This window comes from Schistocerca serialis, chromosome 8, assembly GCF_023864345.2.
Source record: "Schistocerca serialis cubense isolate TAMUIC-IGC-003099 chromosome 8, iqSchSeri2.2, whole genome shotgun sequence".
Lineage (NCBI taxonomy): Eukaryota > Metazoa > Arthropoda > Insecta > Orthoptera > Acrididae > Schistocerca > Schistocerca serialis.
Genome location: NC_064645.1, coordinates 77,258,326 through 77,281,029, shown reverse-complemented (window position 1 = coordinate 77,281,029; position 22,704 = coordinate 77,258,326). Strand labels below are relative to the sequence as shown.

At 42.5% G+C, this 22,704-nt stretch overlaps 1 protein-coding gene across 2 annotated transcripts in view; it reads left to right on the top strand.

The window, feature by feature from the left end:
* LOC126416142 (EP300-interacting inhibitor of differentiation 3) overlaps nt 1-22,704 on the top strand; it is a 105,968-nt gene that overhangs the window by 757 nt on the left and 82,507 nt on the right. The window lies entirely within an intron of this gene.

Sequence of the window (22,704 nt, the reverse complement as noted above, 5' to 3'; positions counted from 1 at the left end):
TAACCTGAACTAGCAGTGAAATTCATGCAGCTAGTAATGCACCCTTGTCAGACTATGATTGTCCAGACACTAACATATGATGCAGGAACCAATACTAAGGGTAATAAAGAGATAGCAGAAACACTGAACACGATATTCAGATTTTCCTTTAGTAATGAAGATACATTTGTACCGTAGTGCCCCCGTTTCCTCACTGAAAAGGTGAGTTATTTAGATATGTGGCAGTACCATCAGAAACTGATAAAATCAAGCAAGGTCCTTGAGCATGATGTAACCGGGAATTTGCAGCTAGTTTCCATTTTAAACATAATTCACTGTAGAATCCTTAAAGAAAAATCAGTGTCTAGTAATTGGACAAAGACACAGGTCACTCTATTCTACCTCAAGGGTAGCAGAAGACCTACAAAACTGCTGACCTATCTCATTGACTGTCAGTTGTAGAATGTATTCTGTGCTCAAACACTGAAGTATCATGAAAAGAATTACCTCGTCTCAACCACCATGTACAGTGTGGTTATAAATAAACTTTCACCACTTGAACTGGTGTAGGTGAAAACAATTTATTGTAAGGGTAACCAAATTTATGAGGATGATGTTCAGACTGTGGACTGCAGGATTTGTGTTGTCAGTGTCTTGACTTGCTGGTATGGCACCATAGGGTTGAAACACAAGGTTCAGTATGCATTAAGTTGTTGACAGTCAACATGTGCCTGGGCAAGGTGAGCAGGGCTTTATTTGTTATGCTTGTTTATCAAACCAACAGTAGTAGTGCTGCTACTCATTGCAAATATCGACCATAGATCTTCACCTCAGCTACTCTGTAATATGTGTGTAGAATTGGCTGATGGTGCCAAACTGTGTGACCACCAGATTTGAACCTGTGCAATTTCTGGCTGTGGGGTTACATGAAGGACGGGTTATGTCAACGAGACAGTATCGCGTTAGAGGTTAAAGATGAGCATAGCGAGGGAGGTAGCAAATGTCCCAAGCAAGATGTTTGACGCAGCAGTGGAGCAATCTCTAGTGCTGTTACAGTCTATCGATGATGCAGACAATCATCTAAACGTAAACATAGTTTCCTTCATTGATTTATTCTATTTATTTCTATTCTGCTCATCCTTACAAGTGTTTCTACAGAATTTCATTATTCTGTGACCACTTGTTTTTCATGGGGGCCCTCTCAAGTAACAAAAGTTTAGTTACAAGCACCATATATTGCAAAAACATCTATCATGCAAAACCCATCTTGTACTTTTCTCCGACATCCTAACAGCCATGGATCCAGAAAATGATGTGGGTGCTGTATTTCTTGATTTCTAAGATGTGTTTGACACTATTAATGAAAGTAGGGTTAGCCTATAAGGGGCATGAAACAAAATTTGTGATAGGATTGAGGAGCTCTTGGTAGGAGTAAGACAGCATGTTATTTTAGGTGGAGATTCATTGATGTAAGTAAAATTACCTTCAGACATTCCTCAGGAAAGTGGGGTGAGATGCTCGTTGTTTATATTTTATTTTATCACTGCCAGACAATATTAAAAACAACATATTTGCAGTTGTTGTTGTTGTGGTCTTCAGTCCTGAGACTGGTTTGATGCAGCTCTCCATGCTACTGTATCCTGTGCAAGCTTCATCTCCCAGTACCTACTGCAACCTACATCCTTCTGAATCTGCTTAGTGTATTCATCTCTTGGTCTCCCTCTACGATTTTTACCCTCCACGCTGCCCTCCAATGCTAAATTTGTGATCCCTTGATGCCTCAAAACATGCCCTACCAACCGATCCCTTCTTCTAGTCAAGTTGTGCCACAAACTTCTCTTCTCCCCAATCCTATTCAATACCTCCTCATTAGTTACGTGATCTATCCACCTTATCTTCAGCATTCTTCTGTAGCACCACATTTCAAAAGCTTTTATTCTCTTCTTGTCCAAACTCGTTATTGTCCATGTTTAACTTCCATACATGACTACACTCCATACAAATACTTTCAGAAACGACTTCCTGACACTTAAATCTATACTCGATGTTAACAAATTTCTCTTCTTCAGAAACGATTTCGTTGCCATTGCCAGTCTACATTTTATATCCTCTCTACTTCGACCGTCATCAGTTATTTTACTCCCTAAATACCAAAACTCCTTTACTACTTTAAGTGTCTCATTTCCTAATCTAATCCCCTCAGCATCACCCGATTTAATTTGATTACATTCCATTATCCTCGTTTTGCTTTTGTTGATGTTCATCTTATATCCTCCTTTCAAGACACTGTCCATTCCGTTAAACTGCTCTTCCAAGCCCTTTGCTGTCTCTGACAGAATTACAATGTCATCGGCAAACCTCAAAGTTTTTATTTCTTCTCCATGGCTTTAATACCTACTCCGAATTTTTCTTTTGTTTCCTTTACTGCTTGCTCAATATACAGATTGAATAACATCGGGGAGAGGCTGCAACCCTGTCTCACTCCTTTCCCAACCACTGCTTCCCTTTCATGCCCCTCGACTCGTGTAACTGCCATCTGGTTTCTGTACAAATTGTAAATAGCCTTTTGCTCCCTGTATTTTACCCCTGCCACCTTCATAATTTGAAAGAGTGTGTTCCAGTTAACATTGTCAAAAGCTTTCTCTAAGTCTACAAATGCTAGAAACGTAGGTTTGCCTTTTCTTAATCTTTCTTCTAAGATAAGTCGTAAGGTTAGCATTGCCTCACATGTTCCAACATTTCTACGGAATCCAAACTGATCTTCCCTGAGGTCCGCTTCTACCAGTTTTTCCATTCGTCTGTAAAGAATTCGCGTTAGTATTTTGCAGCTGTGACTTATTAAACTGATAGTTTGGTAATTTTCACATCTGTCAACACCTGCTTTCTTTGGGATTGGAATTATTATATTCTTCTTGAAGTCTGTGGGTATTTCGCCTGTCTCATACATCTTGCTCACCAGATGGTAGAGTTTTGTCATGACTGGCTCTCCCAAGGTCATCAGTAGTTCTAATGGAATGTTGTCTACTCCCGGGGCCTTGTTTGGACTCAGGTCTTTCAGTGCTCTGTCAAACTCTTCACGCAGTATCTTATCTCCCATTTCATCTTCATCTACATCCTCTTCCATTTCCATAATATTGTCCTCAAGTACATCGCCCTTGTATAGACCCTCTATATACTCCTTCCACCTTTCTGCCTTCCCATCTTTGCTTAGTACTGGGTTGCCATCTGAGCTCTTGATGTTCATACAAGTGGTTCTCTTCTCTCCAAAGGTCTCTTTAATTTTCCTGTAGGCAGTATCTATCTTACCCCTAGTGAGAAAAGCCTCTACATCCTTACATTTGTCCTCTAGCCATCCCTGCTTAGGCATTTTGCACTTCCTGTCGATCTCATTTTTGAGACGTTTGTATTCCTTTTTGCCTGCTTCATTTACTGCATTTTTATATTTTCTCCTTTCATCAATTAAATTCAATATTTCTTCTGTTACCCAAGGATTTCTATTAGTCCTTGTCTTTTTACCTACTTGATCCTCTGCTGCCTTCACTACTTCATCCCTCAGAGCTACCCATTCTTCTTCTACTGTATTTCTTTCCCCATTCCTGTCAATTGTTCCCTTATACTCTCCCTGAAACTCTGTACAACCTCTGGTTCTTTCAGTTTATCCAGGTCCCATCTCCTTAAATTCCCGCCTTTTTGCAGTTTCTTCAGTTTCAATCTGCAGTTCATAACCAATAGATCGTGGTCAGAATCCACATCTGCCCCTGGAAATGTCTTACAATTTTAAACCTGGTTCCTAAATCTCTGTTCTACCATTATGTAATCTATCTGATACCTTTTAGTATCTCCAGGATTCTTCCAGGTATACAACCTTCTTTCATGATTCTTGAACCAAGTGTTAGCTATGATTAAGTTATGCTCTGTGCAAAATTCTACAAGGCGGCTTCCTCTTTCATTTCTTCCCCCCAATCCATATTCACCTACTACGTTTCCTTCTCTCCCTTTTCCTACTGACGAATTCCAGTCACCCATGACTATTAAATTTTCGTCTCCCTTCACTACCTGAATAATTTCTTTTATCTCGTCATACATTTCATCTATTTCTTCATCATCTGCAGAGCTAGTTGGCATATAGACTTGCACTACTGTAGTAGGCATGGGCTTTGTGTCTATCTTGGCCACAATAATGCGTTCACTATGCTGTTTGTAGTAGCTAACCCGCACTCCTATTTTTTTATTCATTACTAAACCTACTCCTGCATTACCCCTATTTGATTTTGTATTTATAACCCTGTAATCACCTGACCAAAAGTCTTGTTCCTCCTGCCACCGAACTTCACTAATTCTCACTATATCTAACTTTAACCTATCCATTTCCCTTTTTAAATTTTCTAACCTACCTGCCCGATTAAGGGAACTGACATTTCACACTCCGATCCGTAGAATGCCAGTTTTCTTTCTCCTGATAACGACGTCCTCTTGAGTAGTCCCCGCCCGGAGATCCAAATGGGGGACTATTTTACCTCCGGAATATTTTACCCAAGAGGACACCATCATCATTTAATCATACAGTAAAGCTGCATGTCCTCAGGAAAAATTACAGCTGTAGTTTCCCCTTGCTTTCAGCCGTTCACAGTACCAGCACAGCAAGGCCGTTTTGGTTAATGTTACAAGGCCAGATCAGTCAATCATCCAGACTGTTGCCCCTGCAACTACTGAAAAGGCTGCTGCCCCTCTTCAGGAACCACATGTTTGTCTGGCCTCTCAACAGGTACCCCTCCGTTGTGGTTGCACCTACGGTACGGCCATCTGTATCGCTGAGGCATGCAAGCCTCCCCACCAACGGCATGGTCCATGGTTCATGGGGTTTTTAAATTTTTGCAGATGATGCTGATATAATGAAGTAGGTACTGTCAGAAAAAAGCTGCAGAAATATTCCTTGAGATCTCAAAAGAGTTCAAAGTGATGCAAAGTTTGCCAACTTGCTTTAAATTTACATAAATGTAGAATTATGCATTTCACAAAATGAAGAAAAAAAAGTGCCAATGTCTTATTTCTGTACTATCAATAATGCAGAGTAAGAATGAGCCAACTTGTAAGAGTACTTTGTTATAACAATTTGTATGAATGTGAACCAGAGTTAAGTAGGATTGGTTTAGGCAAGGCAAGTAGAAGACTTCGGTTCACTGGTAGAATATTGAGAAAATGCAGTCATTCTACAAAGGACACTGCTTGCGAGTCCCTTGTGTGTCCCATCGTAGAATATTGCCTCGAGTTTAAGGGAGGCATACTAACACAGGGAATGAGAGTTGTACCCTCTCTCCAATGCTATTCAGTTGGTATACTGCGCAAGCAGTAAAGAAAACCATAGCTTGAAAAGGGAATTGAAGTTCTGGTGGAAGAAATAAAAACTTTTAAGGTTTGTGAATGACACTGCATTTATGTCAAAGATGGCAAAGGACTTGGAAGAGCAGTTCATCAGTATAGATAGTGTCTTGAACAGAGGTTATGAAATGAGCACCAGCAAAAATGAAACTAGCATAATGGAAAGTATTCAAATTAGATCAGGAAATGAAACACTAAAAGTCATGAATGAATTTTGCTACTTGGCAGCCAAATAATTGATAAGGGCCAAAGTAGAGAGGATATAAAAAGAAATAATAAGAAAAGCAAGCAACTGAGATTCATATGAAGAAACTAAGGGAAATGTAACTCATCCACAAAGGAAGTGGCTTACAAAACTCTTGTCAACTGATTCTTTGTGTTGCTCATCAGTCTGAGAGCATTTAAAGAAAGGATTCATAGAAGGCATGGAGTATATCGACCGAAGAGCAGCACATTTCATAAAACCATTCTTTAGTCATCATGAATGTCAAACAGGTATTCAACTCCAGTGGCGGCCACTACAAGAGAAGTGCTCTGCATCTAGGAGAGTTCTATTATTGAAATTCCAAGAGATAATGTCCGACAAGAGTCAGACAACATATTACTTCCTCCTACATGTGCCTCACGAAATGATCACAGTGAGAAAATTCGAAAAATTTGAGCTTAGTAAAGAGGTTTACCAATTCTTATTCTTTCCATATGCCGTTAATGAATGGAGCAAGGAAAGGGGGGGTCATTCATTGGCAGTGAAGGTATCTTATGCAACACGCAATCTGCTGGCTTTTGGATTGTTGATGTAGAAGTAGATAAAATACAGGCAGGATGTAGAAAGAAAAAAATCGTTTCAGAAAAATGGGAATTTATTAGCAAAATCCAGGATTGAATAACAACAGTGTGAAAGATTGATAGCTACTCAAGAGACAAGCACAACGAATAAGGCTGTTAGATATAATTCGTCTATCGGACTAAGTCCTTCATCAGACGTAGACAACACGCATTTACACAAGCACGGGTCACTCACAAATTGGCACTGTGGCTTCTCTGGGGAGCTCAGATCTGACTGCAATTCACTGTGTCTGAGGTGAGCAGTGATCTGTGCTGGGCTGGTTAGTAGAGTACAGAAGTGATGCAGGGTGGTGTGGGGTAGCAGGATAGAGATGGGGAAAGATGCTAATTCTGCCTGTGAGGGCGTACAGGGATGTGGTGACGTTAGGTATTGGGTTGTTAGATGCAGCATGTTGAGGCTGTGCTGAGGGGGGAGGGGGGGGGGGAGTAGAGTAGGGAAATGTAGTATGTGGGGGCAGGAAGAAGGCTAGGCTGGGGGCAGGGACTCTAAAAGATTGAGGCCAAAGGGATTGTGCATTTCAAAAAAACTGGTGTTAGGAAGAATCCAGGTACCACAGGCTGCAAAGCATTTGCTCAAGTCAAGCACATACTGTTGGGTAGCATGCTCAGCAACTAGGTGGTCCAACTGCCTGTTGGCCACAGTTCATCAGTATCAGTGGCATTGAAGCAGACAGACAGCTTGTTGGTCATTTCACCCATATATAGAGTGGCACAGTGTCTGCAACTAAGTTGGTGCATCACTCAACTGTTTTCACAAGTGGCCCTGCCTTTGTTAGAGTAGGAGATGCCTGTGACAAGTCTACTGCAGGCAGTAGTACAGCAATTTATGGAAAAGGTCTTGCATCTGTATGTATTGCAGAATATGAGTCATGGCACAAAAGGCTGGGAGCAGCCATGGAAAAGGGACATACAAGGGTATTGTACAGGTTGTGTGGATGATGGGATATCACTGAGGGGGTATGGGACGGATATTTTCATTTCAGGGGGGCTTGACAAGAGGTCGTCTAAACCCTGGTGCAGAACGTCATTCAGTTGCTCCATTCATACCTGTTATATACCATCATATGTAAAAAATGTCCACAATTTCCTCTACCAATTCTCAACAGTTCTTGTTCCTTTACCACCCGAAACCATGTTTGTCACTGTAGATCCCACCTCTCTTATACTAACATCCCCCATGCCCATGACCTTACTGATGTTGAGCACTACCAATCCCAGCATGCAATTGACTCAAAGCTTAAAACCTTCTTCCTGGTCCCCTCTACCAATTATATCCTCACCCGCAATGACTTTCCTTTGGAAGCCATCACTGACAAACAAACCAGTGGTACACCATTTGGCACTGGCATGGCACCATCGTATCCTAACCTATTCATGGGCCATCTAGAAGAATCCTGGCTAACCACTCAGAAACCTAAACCCCCCACTTGGTTCTGATTCATTGATGAAATCATCATGAGCTGAACAGATGGTGAGCACCCCTATCAACATTCCTTCAGAACCTCAACACCTTCTCTCCCATTCGTTTTGCGTGGGCCTCCCAGCCCAACAAGCCACCTTCCTCGATGTCGACCTCCACCTCAAGAACAGCTACATCATTACCTCCCTCCACATCAAACATACCAACAATGCCTCCACTTCGACAGCTGCCACTCCAAGTAGTGTCTTTCATACAGTCCAACCCCATCATGGCTGTCTTATCCGTAGTGACAAACAGCCCTTCTCAGCAAACATTAAAGGGGTCTGAAAGGCCTTCACAGACTGAAATTACCCACCCCACTTTGTCCAGAAAGGGGTCCCCCGCTCCTTATCTTTCCAGTCACCTACTGTACCTCACATACGTGCTGTCCAGCCACAAAAAATCACCCCTCTAGTGAGTCAGTACCAACCAAGACTGGAGCAACTGAACCACATTCTTCATCAGGGTTTAGGCTACCTCTTGGCATGCCCTTAAATGAAAAGTATCTTCCCTGCTCCTCCTACAATGGTATTCCATCATCCACCCAACGTATGCATTATCCCTATACATCCCTATTCCATCCCTGCTCCCAGCCCATTGCACACTGCCTCATATCCACGCAATAGACCTAGATGCAAGGCCTGTCCCATATTTCGCAATGCTACCACCTGATATAGGCTTGTCACAGGCGTCTCCTACCCCAGCGAAGACGCACACACCTGTGAAAGCAGTCGTGTGATGTACCACCTTAGCTCCAATCACAATGCCGCATTGTATATGGGCAAGACAACTAACAATCTGTCTGTCTGCAAAAATGGCCACTGCCAAACTGTGGCAGAGGGCAGCTGGACCACTCAGTTGCTAAGAATACCACCCAACAAGATGTAGTTTACTGCAAGACTACTGTACAGCCTGGCCCATCTGGATTTTTTCCACAAACAATAGCTTTTCAGAATTGCACAGGTGGTAACACCTGCTGTAACATATCCTTCGTTCCCACAACCCTCCCTGCTCTCAGCCTTCATTAGTCCCTTTCGTCTACCTGCCTATCCCGTTTCCTTCCCCTGTTCCAGCCCTACACACGCGTTCTGTCGTGCCTTCCAGTGCTCCTGTGTAGTCCTCTCTGCTCCCCTCCTCCTCCCCCACACTGACAGACTCCCGATGCTGCACTTAGTAGCCCTGTACGCCGTCCTCACCCTGTCCCTTCTTGCTCCCATGGTAGTGATGTAAAATGCCTGTATATTAATAAGTTGGGGCAAATGTCCTGGATAAATGTCTGGGCAAATATCAAAAATTCATAAATGCGCAGATTGATTAGTGGCACTTACAAAAAAAAATTTAAAGTGTTATTTTGTATTGGAAAAGGTGTTTTGCAACACTGGTTTTGTAATTCTGTAGTGGTTGGGTATCCAAGTTGAAAAATTTCCTTGAGAGTTTGGGGAAAATGAATTGGACTGTAAATGAACTATACGTTTTTAATGAGGTCAGTTCTTGGGGTGGTACATAGTAAAAAAGAAAACGAAACCCAAGTTTGAAAGTAAGTCTTCAAATAAAGCATAGTATGTTTACTTATACTGTAAGACTACAAAAATATTAGAAAAAAAGTTCATCCGTAATGATTTTAATTAAGTGTAAGTCATCTGCCAATTCAGATTCCACGAGTCCAAGAATCGCCAATTCTCTAGGAATTGACTGTTGTGGAACTGAATGTTTCCGGCGTCTTATTAAATATTTTTTTTTTATTTTAGTGTTTTTATTTTATCTTCACAGCAGAGCGCTCATACGAAAGTAAAGAAAACTAGAACCTGTCTCAGATGTCACTACATCTGCCAATAAAGAATTTTTTCCCCCACTGAAAATGGTTTATTATTTAAGAATACATTTATTATCGAGAAACACATGCTACTTGTTTAATACATTAGGTAATAATATTGTTATCAATAAATGATTCTTCAGCAATATTCAGAGATTTGACGTGGATTATAACGTGTTGCATTATAAAGCAATTACCCAAGGACAATGTTTCTTTATACCGGCTTTTCACTACACAGCTATTAAATGCTGTGTGTGTAAAGTGCTTCTCTCCTCTCTCCTTTTAGTCTTGATAATAAAGGCAATGAATGACATACATATTTTTAAATATAAACATTTACTAACTTATAATACTGAGAGTATCGTCCCATCTCTTATTTTAATTGGTAAATTATACATTCTAACAGTAAAAACTTTGAGAAGCACTTTTTAAAACTGCTTCTTGCACATTTCCAGGCAAATGCCCATTTATAAATGGCGTGCCCACTGGGCATTTGCATGGCACACATCAGAAACTCACAGGCAGCACTAGTCTCCCTCCCCACTCCTAGCCCCTACCTCCAACCCTACCCCTATCTTGCTATCTGTGCCTGCCACATGCTTCCTCTATCCCCCCTGTCTACCCCAGCTTAGAATTTATTAACATGAATTTAGAAGTAAATTTAACTGCTGTCAAAATGATAATGAATTTCTTTCTGATCCATCCTGATAGAGTTCAGGCTACCATCACCATTCTCATATGCACCTTGTACAAGTACATCTAATTTATGTGAGGCGTATTTTTCCTGAGATCACAGCTTGCTGTCATCACCATCCAGCAGTAGCGTGCACTATAAATCCAGTGTCCACAGCACCACTCAGGAAGTGATCCCCTCAGTGTCGCCAGCAAGTAAAATTTGCTTGTCTGGAATTGTAATCTCCTGCTGACCACTTGTTCAAAATGATGTATTATAGTGTACTATTAGTACACTGCTGTCAACAGGTGCCAAGCGGTGTTTTCACAGAAGATGGTAATGGGACAGTGTTTGGATCAGGTCTTACACTTAGGTCTATTGCAAGGAGACGACTCATTCCACATCATTGCAATGTGTCATGCAAAATGATTCATGGAATATCTAACTTTCGTTGAGTGACCTTGCCTCACCTGTCTAGTAGAGTGCAGTATGTTACTTTCCTTTCGCGTACTGCTTGCCATCTGTGCTAGGAGGTTGATGAAGACGTTCATTGTTCTTGCCTCACTCCAGGATGTGCCTTTCAGCATTAATGTGGTGATTAGACGTTTTTGAGTTGTGAACCGGACAGGTTTCTGCCATTTACTGGGAGTGAGTTACAAAGACATGGTGACTCTTTTGTTTGAGTTACTTGCTGTATATAAAGTGCATCTTTTAGCGGCTTACCTAATCCGTCTCTTGTTGAACTTGAGATCAGCTGAAGGTGTTCATTTAGAATGAAACAATTTGTTGCATATTAAATCAACCTGAAATACAGCTGTGTGGGTTTATTAACACAACAAAACTCAATGCTTATGATACATCATTTATTAGCTGGGACTCTACTGAATAGCTAGCATTGCAGAACAATAAAGTGAACATACTCTTTTGGTCAGACCTATCTTGCCATGAACTGTTACTGAGGTGAACAGCTTCTTTTGCTTGGGTGGAGATGTTAGGATGAGACCCCTCCCCCCCCATCCCCCTCCCCCCTGGCTCTTCTGTAACACCACTACCCAACCCAGCTGCTCATGCTCACCTCAATACACAATTGTGGTTGGGCTGTAGCACCTAGAGATAAGTGACTATTTGTATGCATGTGCATATGCGTTAGTTTTGTGTCTGATAAAGGACTTAGTCTGATAGCTAGTAATATCTAGCAGTCTCGTTTCAATGTGTCTGCCACTCAACACCGCCTCTGTGTGGAGTATCAGTCTATAATTTTCAGATAGTTGTTATTCTATTCTGGATTTCCAAGGTTTAATCACAAATAAACTATTCAAAGACAAGGCAGTCGTGGGGAAGTTTTGTTGAACTATAACCATTCTCAAGTACATCCCCACTGTACCAACTGCAGTGTGCCTATGCTGCCTCCTCTTGAGATTGTCCCGTGTACCTTGATGAGCAGGCTGTCCAGGAGATCTAGTTAAAGGAAAAAGTACCTTACTCGGTCACTCATACATTATTGGCCAGTCGCAAACCTGGTGTTCTACCCTCTGCACTTACAGTACTGTTCTTGCTACATCTCGCTCCCTGAAGGACATGGCCACGCAGACATGCAACCTCAAATTCAGTTCTGAGGTTATGAAATTGCCCAGTGTCATGGTAGCGTCACCATTTCATCTCCCAGCTGTGCAACAAGCCATCAAACTGTCATGGTAGCATCACCATTTCGTCTTCCAGCTGTGCAACAAGCCATCAAACTCTCACCTCATGGGGCGAAGTCACCAGCTACACGACTGGCAGGATGGAAAGGACAGATGAAATAGTTGAAGACATCCTATGTCCCTCCAGCCAACCAACACCCGAGTCGTCCTCTGCTGCCCAAAAAGGCTCAAAGAAGTCAAACAAAGGTAAACATCTTCTCGTTCGCTAATTCGAGATCATCTTCGATGGTATCACCACATGATACCCCTGCCCGGCTGGTGTCTGTGTCGCAGGTGCGCACCACCAACCGTTTTTTCTGTGTTGGACTCTGCACGCTGACAGCAGAAGAAAACTGATGCTCCCATGGATCTCATGGAGCAGCCTCTGTGCCCTGTAGCAATGAGTATTCACCAGCTGGCACTCGGCAGCTGGCAAGGTGACAACCCTTCATTTTTTCCTCATCATGACTCTCCTCCCTTCGATCCCACAAAGAGGATTTACAGCTGCTTTTAGAATCCCAGTGTCCACTTGTCCTCTGTCTTCAGAAAACAAAACTGTGTCCTCATGACTGCTTTGATCTTTAGCATTTCTTCCCTGTCCATTTTGACCTTCCCCCATCTCTCTGACTGCCTATCTTAAAGATGTTGCAGTTTGCCTTTTCCTTCCTCATTTGACCTTTTCCCTTTGTTCCGCTGACATCCCTCCATTTGATGTCACCAGGGCATACCTCCTACAGCTTACTGGGCAGCTACCTCACCCCTTTCTGCTGCTCAGTGACTTTAATGCACACCATCCCCTGTGGGGTTCTCCCAGAGCCTGTCAGAGAGGTGTCCTCTTGGCTGACCTTCATAATCAGTTTAACCTCTTCTACCTTAACTCAGAAGCAGCCATGTTTCTTTCAGACTCTTCACTCACCTATTCTCATTTGGACCTATCCTTCTGCACTGCCCATCTTGTCCATCATCTCAAGTGGTCCATTATCTCTGACACCTACTCGAGCAACCATTTCCCATATGCTATCCGTTTGCTGACTCCTATCCCACCTACGTGCACACCTAAATGGCAGCTTACTAAGGCCGTTTGGAGGCTTTACTCTTCCCTGGCGACCTTCAACGAACAAGATCTCCTCAGTTGTGATGACCACGTAGAATACCTTTCAAATGTTATCCTTACTGCTGCAGAAAGTTCCATTCCTCGAACTTCCTCTTTACCATGCTGTGTCCCGGTTCCTTGGTGGACTGAGGCATGCAATGATGCAGTTCACACACAGAGATGTTCTCTCAGCATTTTTAACAGTCATCGTTTGATGGCAAAATGCATTCATTATAAACAAATGCATGCACAGTGTTTTCACGTTCTTCAGGACAGTGAAAACGCTAGCTGGATTTCATTCACTAGTTCTTTTAACATTTCCACTCCCTCCTCTATCATGTAGGTCAGCGTCCGACAGCTCTCTGGGACCAAGATCCATTCCCCAGTTTCCGACCTGAATGTAGCAGACAATGCCATAATGGGCCCTATTGCTATCTCCAACACGTGGGGCCGCAATTTTGCAGAGATTTTGAGCTCCTCCCACTATCACCCTGCCTTCCTCCATCGGAAATGAGTGCAGGCAGCTTGTGTGATACTGTTCCCAGAATTGCGTGTTTGAATGCCACCTTTACTCTGAGGGAACTAGATCATGCACTCACTTCATCCTGATCCTCTGTCCCAGGGTTAGACGCTGTTCACATTCAGATGATGTGGCTTCTTTTTCTTGCGGACATGCACTTTCTGCTTAATACACACAACTGCATCTGGGCAGATGGCATGCTTCCCAAACACTGGTATGAAGTCGCTGTCACGCCCATACCTAAGCCCAGTAAGGACAAACACCTGGCTACTGCCCCATTTCTCTCACCCAACTTTTAACTGTCCACCATTTCCTGACAGAATGCCCTTTATTTAACCACTTACGTTCCTGTTCGTGTTTGCCATCTGAGTTGTCGGCCATTTTAGCGAACAATGCATGAACTGTCAACCACGTTTTACTTTTTATCACTCATAGCAATACGGCAAAGGCCATTTAATTTTAGTTCTGGACGTCCGTTTCTCTATGGCGTATTTTATAGACCTTTCTCCACATCCCTGTTTTTAGCTGTCTTCTCTTCCATAGGTATTAACTCCTCTCCTTGTCTTGATGTTTTACAGTTTTGACATGGGCACTTATGACCTGCGACCATGCTGCACTCTGGCGACGATACTTGACCCTTTTTATGTGGGAATATATAAATTCTTTGAGATGCTCTACAATGCGGTGCATTTTTCATTGTTGTATCTACTGTGGTTTTATTTTTTCCCCTGGGTCTTTGAAATCAAGGAGGTTTGAGTGGGACAACCTGTACAAATCAAGCCCTCATATATTTTTTCCAGATCAGCAACACTTAGATCGGGGCATTGAATTTTTTCATTGACATCCTCTACTGGGTTCATTGCATGGCATAAAAAAATGTCTTGAGTTGTAACACTGATTTAAGGTAGCCCTGCACATTTGTAACCTGCCTCTGTTTTGTCCTCTGCAAAAATTGTTTCAAAAAAACTCTAAAAGTTCTTCAAAGTTTTTCCATATTCTCAAGATACTAGAACCTCACATAGTCCATAGAGTTGGGCAAAGGGGCCGTAGATTAGCTTGGTCATTAGCGCTCTCACAGCGTATGCTTCTGAAAAGTCTTAATCTTTTGTTGGATTCCCTTACAGTGTTTATTAAGTCCTTGGCTGAAGCCACGATTTCCCCCATAGACGTAAGATGGTGGAGACTGTCTACAACTGTCCAGTCTAAACTCTGAGTAGTGCAGTGCACATAAGGTGCGTTTGGTCATATATCCAAAACTAACTTTTTTAGTCCTTTGAACTTACCTCTCATGTTCAAGGCACCATCATAGCACTGTCCTCTAAGTTATCCATTGACAACTCAAGATGAGCAAAAAGTCTTTTTAAATACTAAACAGAGTTTGTGATTCAGTGTTGGGGGTCTTGTGCAAGCCAATAAAGTCTTCATTGATGATTAATGAATCATTGACAGTACAAATACAAAGTGACACTTGTACGTGAATCGAAGAATCACTTGTTTCATCAGCCAAAATAGAAAAATGTTCAGTCTTCTTGACTGAAGCCAGTACCTTTTTAAACATAGACTTTCCTAGTAGATCAAAGATCTCGTTTTGAATATCGTGGGACGTCGAATTTTTGAGGGGGCTCTGGCCCTCTCAGGTCCCATGGAGTTGGCGTCTGTGAATGTGTTACATCACTATTCCAAAGTTTACTGGGAAAAAAAAGTATGTTGAATTTCCACATGATACTTCTCAAACTTACAATATTTTGATTTTCTGGTGATTTTTGTTTTAAAAATGCCACAGACCTCTCTAAATGAGAGTACTTGTGAAAATGTCGTAATGAAAGGGAAAATTGAAAAATTTTAATAAATCAAAAGTGTGGGATCTGAATTTATTTTCAATAAATACTTTGTTCCCAATATTATGAGACATGGTTAATACATATACACTTCTGAGCTTTATTTTATTTTTAATAAACTGTGAAAATTTGTTTATTTTTGTGAATTTCAACATTATGTTTTGAAAACATGCATAGTCACAGGATGTTAACTGTCTTGAGAAATAATAAAGTGGAAGGACTACTAACTGTCAGCTATGCCATTAAAGCATGAAATCTTTAAACTGTCAAAATATTTGTACGTAAAAATGAAAGAATCTGAAATTTTTTGGTTATTTAGAAGTTACTTTCTCCAAAACCCCCATGCTAAATGTTCTAAACGTTTTGTGGTATGTTGGTTGGACATTGTACTTAAGGAATGTACAATCAGAGTGGAAAATACTTGTCTATATCAAATGTGCGATATTTTTTAGGTAGACCTAGCTCTACTCTCAAGATCAAAAAGTCATGGACACATATTTAAATTGATCACTGATTTTAAGTGTCATGCAAAACTGGTATTTCTGAATCAAAACAATTACTTTACAGCATTACAAGTGAGTGGGAGAAAAATTCATAATTTTGTTCAAAAGCATTTTATAACAAAAATGAGGTATAGAATATTTATACCCATTTTGCTTTTTTATGATATTATTCACAAATTATTATTGTACTTTGTGTTGATTTTACTTCATGATTTTCCATGAATTAAAATTGCCTACTATGTAACAGTCAACAGTGCCCTATTGAAGAGTGTGGTTTTTTTTTTTTTAAAAAATCTTGCCGCTGATGAAACACTTACTACCTGCCCCACACACCACTGCTTGTCATACAAGATATGAAGTGGCTTACTACAAAGTCTTCAAATTTATAATGTGGTCTCTGCATTTCACACATTTTTTGGAGAGCAGTTCTTGCAATGTATGTGCCACTCTGGGATGCAACCCCTACCTCATCACATGCACATTCCCCATGACCTGTTGCTGAAAATCTCCATTTTTTGTCTTAATTCCTGTATTACATTGTTGACCAAACTCATGAAGCTGAGTGCGTTTTTTAAAATGAGATGCTGCACAATCAGTCACATACACATGTTTGGGAAATGTGTGGCCTCTAGATGCTATGTAATAAATTATCATGCTGTTAGTGTAGCATGCATGTGCATTGGTCATGAATGAGATCATCACTGAGCGGCACCTACAGGGAGCCATCCACAAGGCGCATTCATGGGTTCTAGCCTACGGCTTGCAGTTTTCAGCTGCAAAGCCATGTATCATGTACTTCTGTTGGCATTGTACCGTTCATCAGGAATCAGAACTTTACCGTAATGATGATCCACTCACTGTAGTGAATACATATCGATTCTTAGGACTGGTTTTCAATGGCCAATTGACTTTGTTTCCTCACCTTCATCAGCTTAAGTGGAAGTGCTGGCAGCACCTCAGTGCCCTCCACTGCCTGAGCAACACCAACTGAGGTGCAGATCACTCTACGCTGCAGCAGCTCTACAGAGCCCTTGTTCAATCCGGGATTGGCTATGGAAGTCTGGTTTACGGTTCAGCAGTGCCCTCAGTATTGCGTTTACTCGACCCAGTGTACCCCTGTGTCGTTCGACTAGCGACGGGAGCTTTTAGGACGAGTCTGACCAGCGTCCTGGTGGAGGCTGGAGTCCCTCCCTTGAAGGTTAGGCATGCACAACTGCTCACGAGTTATGTTGCACACAGTCGTAGTTCTCCTGGGCATCCGAATTACCGTCTCGTTTTCCCAACCACTGTGGTTTTCTACCACATAGGTGACCCAGGTCAGGGCTCATGATTGTGGCTTGCATCTGATCGCTTCTGTCTGAACTGGAGTCCTTCCCTTTACCACCTCTACTCGAGGTCCATTCACATACACCTCCATGGTGTAAACCTCGGCCGAAGCTTCGTCTGGACCTTTCACATGGCCCTAAGGACTCAGTTACTCCCGCGCCTCTCCACTGCCATTTCATCTCCATTTATGATGTGTTCTGGGGCTCTGAAAGGTTTACACCAATGGCTCGATCGCTGATGGTCATGTTGGCTTCACCTACATTCACAGAGGCCATATTGAACAGCATTCCTTGCCCGATGGCTGCAGTGTTTTCACTGCAGAGCTGGTGGGTATATCTCGTGCTCTTTCAGCACACCCATTCATGCACTGGGGAGTCATTTCTTCTCTGTACTGCCTCCTTGAGCAGCCTACAAGCTATCGACCAATGCTACCCTCGTCATCCTTTGGTAGTGACCATCCAGGAGTCCATCTATGCCCTGGAATGGTCCAGTCATTCAGTCGTGTTCGTCTGGACCTCTGCTCATGTCGGAATCCCAGGAAATGCAATAGCTGACAGACTGGCCAAACAGGCTACACGGAAATCACTTCTGGAGATGCTCATCCTTGCAACTTACCTATTTTCGTTGTTATGTCGCAAGGTTTTTCAGCTTTGGGAGATGGAATGGCAAAATCTCAGTATGCACAACAAACTGCCAGTCATTAAGGGGACCCAGAGTGTTTGGAAGTCTTTGATGAGGGCGTCTCGCAGGGACTCTTGTGGTTCTCTGCAGGCTCCATATTGGCCATGCATGGGCGACTCACGGCTACCTCCTGCACCGTGAAGACCCACCTAAGTCTGCTATGTCCTCCTTTCGCTGCCCCGCATCTTCATCTTCGGTTGCTGGACTTGTTATCATTGATTTTTAGCAGACAACGCCACATCGGCTGATTTGGTTTTACATTTTATACATTATAGTGAGTGTTCTCCTTTGATGTAAGTTTTAACGCTTGTCTTTTGTTCCTTAGTGTCCTTCGCTGTAGTGCTTTCAGGGTGGAGGTTTTAATGCAGGCTGTTCCAACCGAGCTCCAGGGAGCCGGAGTGCTCACTGCGGCAGCTCGGAGCCCGCGTGGAGGGGGAAAGCGAACCCACCGCCCCCTGGCTGCATGCAGCCGCAACTGACGCAATAATCCGTGTTTAATGACAGCTATGACTAGCCGCGGGAGCCCTGTACCTCTATTGGAGGATACCTTTCTATTCATTGAGAGGGATGGTCGTCCGCAATGTCTTGTATGTCATAAAGTATTTAATTCTGCGAAGAGGTACAATATATAACGACATTATTCACGTCTTTACGCAGCGCACTACGATCAGGTAGAAGGCTTTGCACGCAGAGAACTGGTAGCCAGGCTTAAGAACGACATACCAGGAGATGTAAGTTCAAAAACGGTTTCGTAATACGAAGGGTATCAAAACATGCAACATAGTTCGTGTTCTGTAATGCGTTTATGATTTTCAGGTGAATGAGAGCGGAGAAAACACTACTGAATCTGCAATTCGAGCAAGCTACAGGGTTGCTCACATCATTGCGACAAGTGGCAAGCCATTTTCTGTGGGACCACTCATAAAATCGTGCATGGTAGCAGTTGCAGAATGTGTTTCCAATGGAGGTGCAGGCAATTGGAGGGGTTTGCCTGTCGAAGCAAACAATGTCTCGTCGAATCCTGGACATGACAGAGGATTTAGAGACACAGCTCAGGAAAAAGATGGAGAGCTTTGTTGCGTTTTCGCTAGCGCTTGACGAAAGCCCCGACATATCGGACAGTGCTCAACTTGCAGTCTTTGTGCGAGGTGTCGACATGGAGCTGCAAGTAACTGAAGAACTTTTGGATGTGGTACCACTCGATTACACCGCAACAGGACGTGACATTTTTGAAGCTGTTTTTGAATCAGTGGACAATATGAATTTGCCGTGGGATAAGCTCCATTCTGTAGCGACAGACGGTGCACCACAGATGATCGGGCGTCACCAAGGTTTTGCTTCTCGTTTGAAAAATAAACTCAGGGATGAATTTGGGAAAGACATTTTGACTCTTCATGGTTTTGTTCACCAAGAGGCACTGTGTGCTGAAACAGTAGAGCTAGGTGGCGTAATGATAGATGTCGTGAAATATGTGAATTTTGTGCGGCGTCACGGTATGAATCATCACCAATTCAAAGGATTCCTGAAAGATATGGAAGCGGAGTATGGGGGTATACCTTACCACAGTACAGTTCGTTGGCTGAGTCGGGGAAAAGTTCTTGATGTTTTCTTTGCCACTCGTGAGGAAATATCCCTTTTCCTCGAAGTGAAATGGGAAGAAATGCGTTGTCTGAAAGATATAAAATGGATATCAGACCTGGCGTTCCTAGCTGATATAACTATGCATCTGAATAATTTAAATCTGTCACTGCAGGGCTAAGGGCAGCTAATCGTTGACATGCACGACCAGATCAAAGCGTTCATGGAAAAGTTACGTTTATTTGAGAGGCAGATGTGTAATGGAAATTTAACGTTCTTCAATCGTCTTGCTTCTTTAAAACTACCTGAAGGCACTACTTCCGGCGATTACCAATAAAGTTAAAGCAGCTCATCAAGTCGTTTGAAACACGATTCCGAGACCTCACTAGTTTCGAAATGGAACTTAAGGTGTTCAGCACTCCTTTTTCAGTTTCCACCGATGACTTGGCACCGTCACTTCAATTGGAGGTAATTGATTTGCAAATTCAACTTTGTTGAAAGAGAGGTACTATAATACGTTGGATTTGTCACGATGGTATCGTTCATTACAGCAAAAAACATTTCCCAAGCTTGCTACAGTCTGGAACCACACGACCGCTACGGTCGCAGGTTCGAATCCTGCCACGGGCATGGATGTGTGTGATGTCCTTAGGTTAGTTAGGTTTAAGTAGTTCTAAGTTCTAGGGGACTGATGACCTCTGAAGTTAAGTCCCATAGTGCTCAGAGCCATTTGAACCATTTCCCAAGCTTCATAACAATGCCGCTCAGATCATGTGCATGTTTGGATCTACGTATTGTTGCGAGCAGCTTTTCTCAGCAATGAAAAGTGTAAAAAGTAAGGAACGATCGTTTCTTCAGGATGCAACAATGAAGGCCATCCTCCGCATTAACGCTGCGAACACTTTGACGCCTGATATTTCCGATCTTCTAATGAAAAGAAAATGTCAAGCTACATAGGCCCAATAAATTTACTATGCAATTTCTTGTAAAACAGTTATTTCTTATTTATTTCCTGAACATCGTATTTCCTGATGCAGCATGTCACCACGCCTTAGCATCTAAGAGTATGCGGTTGTCGATCTTCTAAGACGCAGTTGGCACATCAAAACGCTTGCCTTGCCGCCTGCCTCAGCCAGCCGTGCCACGTGCCGGCCCACTTGAATGGTCACAGCGAGCGGCATGGTTCCCTGGAGCAAGGAGCGCTCCGCGGCTCACAACGGAGCCGACGAGCTGGAACAGCCTTTTTTAATGTGTTGCAGAGTGGCTGGTTTATCCTTTCATTTCCGTGGTCAGCCAGCCACAGTAATCTGCTCTCCTTTTTTATTCTCTTCTACCTATTTCTTGAACCTCTGTGTTTTTCTTGTCCTATTTTATTCCTTGTAGTGTTCGTTGCTCTTCTGTCATTCTCGTGGTTTATCCTTCGTCTCGGTATTGTTTGTATGTCTCGTAAACTTAGTTGCTTGCTCGCGTCCATGGATCTTTTTTTACCGTATTTTGGCCCGCGTCTGAAGTTAAGAGTCTGATTGAACATCGAAGACGATTCGTTTCGCATTCTACCCACCAGTACTGACAAATACTAGCAGAAACAATTCCGCAGGACAGCTCGTGTTTGCGTCGCGATTGGAACATCTTACACCTGAGCGTTTCCTTGCACTGCAGCGCCTACCGGCCACCGGCCAGACGCCGCCCAGGTGAACGCGGCGCGACGCTGTCAGTGTATGTATCAACTGTCATTTTCGCATTTGATATTCTAGTTATCATCTTGCTGTTATTCATTAGATTTTGCATACTTGAAAATCATGAACTATGGTTAAGCGTTGTAAAATTGGGTCGCAAGTGGAAAAAATGTGTAACATTTGCAACACAATATTTACTTTTGGTATAATACAGGGGTGATTGCAGAGGAGGCAGCTCAAAGATTTGAACTGTGTGTGGAATGAGTGCTGTTGGGAAAAAAACGCCGCAACAATTTGTCAGATTCCAGTAATTATAATGACTGCATTATTAATTGTTGGTTCACAGGCGCTATTCTGCCGCTTAATGTAACTATATTTTTGAATGTTAGAGCTGGAAGAATACAAACATCAGAATGTCGGCATAGGGAATATTCGAATTCACCTTAAGTCTCCACATTTCGAGCAATGGCAGAATATCCATCAGAAAAGCTGACAGCAAGAAGCCAGGTCATGCCTGCCTTTTGGCAGGTGTGCCAAGGATAGTGATCTCAATAACAATATTGTACAGCAAAGACGTTGGCGACTCAACCACTGGAGAAACTCCAAACCTGTGAATCGCGTCTGGTGAATACGCTTTCAAGGTTTCGTTCCGATTAAGACAGTAAAATAGAAGTAATTGTCGCAGTAATTAATTTATGACGCTTCGTTTGCACTCAGTGCATCGATGCATTACAAGTAATTACATTCTAGCTCCTAACATAGTTCCAGAAATGCGGATAAGACTCATGACATATAATGAGGATATTCTGGCTCTTGCCACTCACAGCTATAGTCACTTCAGAGGTCACTCACAGAACACATCAGCTGGTATCCTTCCTGGCAGCATAACTGTAACTTGGCAACAACGTAAAATATGTTTGGCAACTCTGTGACCGAAGAGTTGCTTCCTTGATGGCACAGAACTATCCTGCTAATTCACTTGATATTATGTCATTTCAGTTGAATAATGTGAGTGGTTTCCTCTTGAGATTTGATGTAACGATATCAGTTAACGCTTTTGAGTCCGCAAAAGTCACTCCAGATGGGAAATATAGCTACTTTCGTCTTTTACGTTGTGATTTATCGCCGGCACGGTAGCTCAGCGTGTTCGGTCAGAAAAAGAGAGTGGAAGGATCAACAAACGAACTTGACCGAATGTCATGTGACGTCCGCAACGACCAAATACAACGATCTACAACAACTTGCTTACCTACCAGATGCAAGCTGCTTTGAGACTCGCTGAAAGCCAGATTCTTAATTCTTTTGTTGCAGAGCTACAAGCAGGCAGATAGAAATTCAATAAGGGAATCGTAAGACAACTCTCGAGCAAAATTCGTCTTGCTACTTTCAGTACCCCCTTAGTGTCAGAGCGAAAATCTTATGGTACTGCCAAATTCGTAATACCACTTTTGTTTTCTGCCGACATGTTTTTTGTTCTTGTGAATACATAATTTTATCTATGAACTGCCACATTTTCATAATATTTGAGTATGGTACAGAACATGAAATAAATACAGACCTATTCGAAGTCAAAAGCCGATAATATCCGACTTACTGGTGTTAAAATAGGCATAATCGTCTTAAGACAACTGATGCTTTATTAAGATACTGCAGTCGTC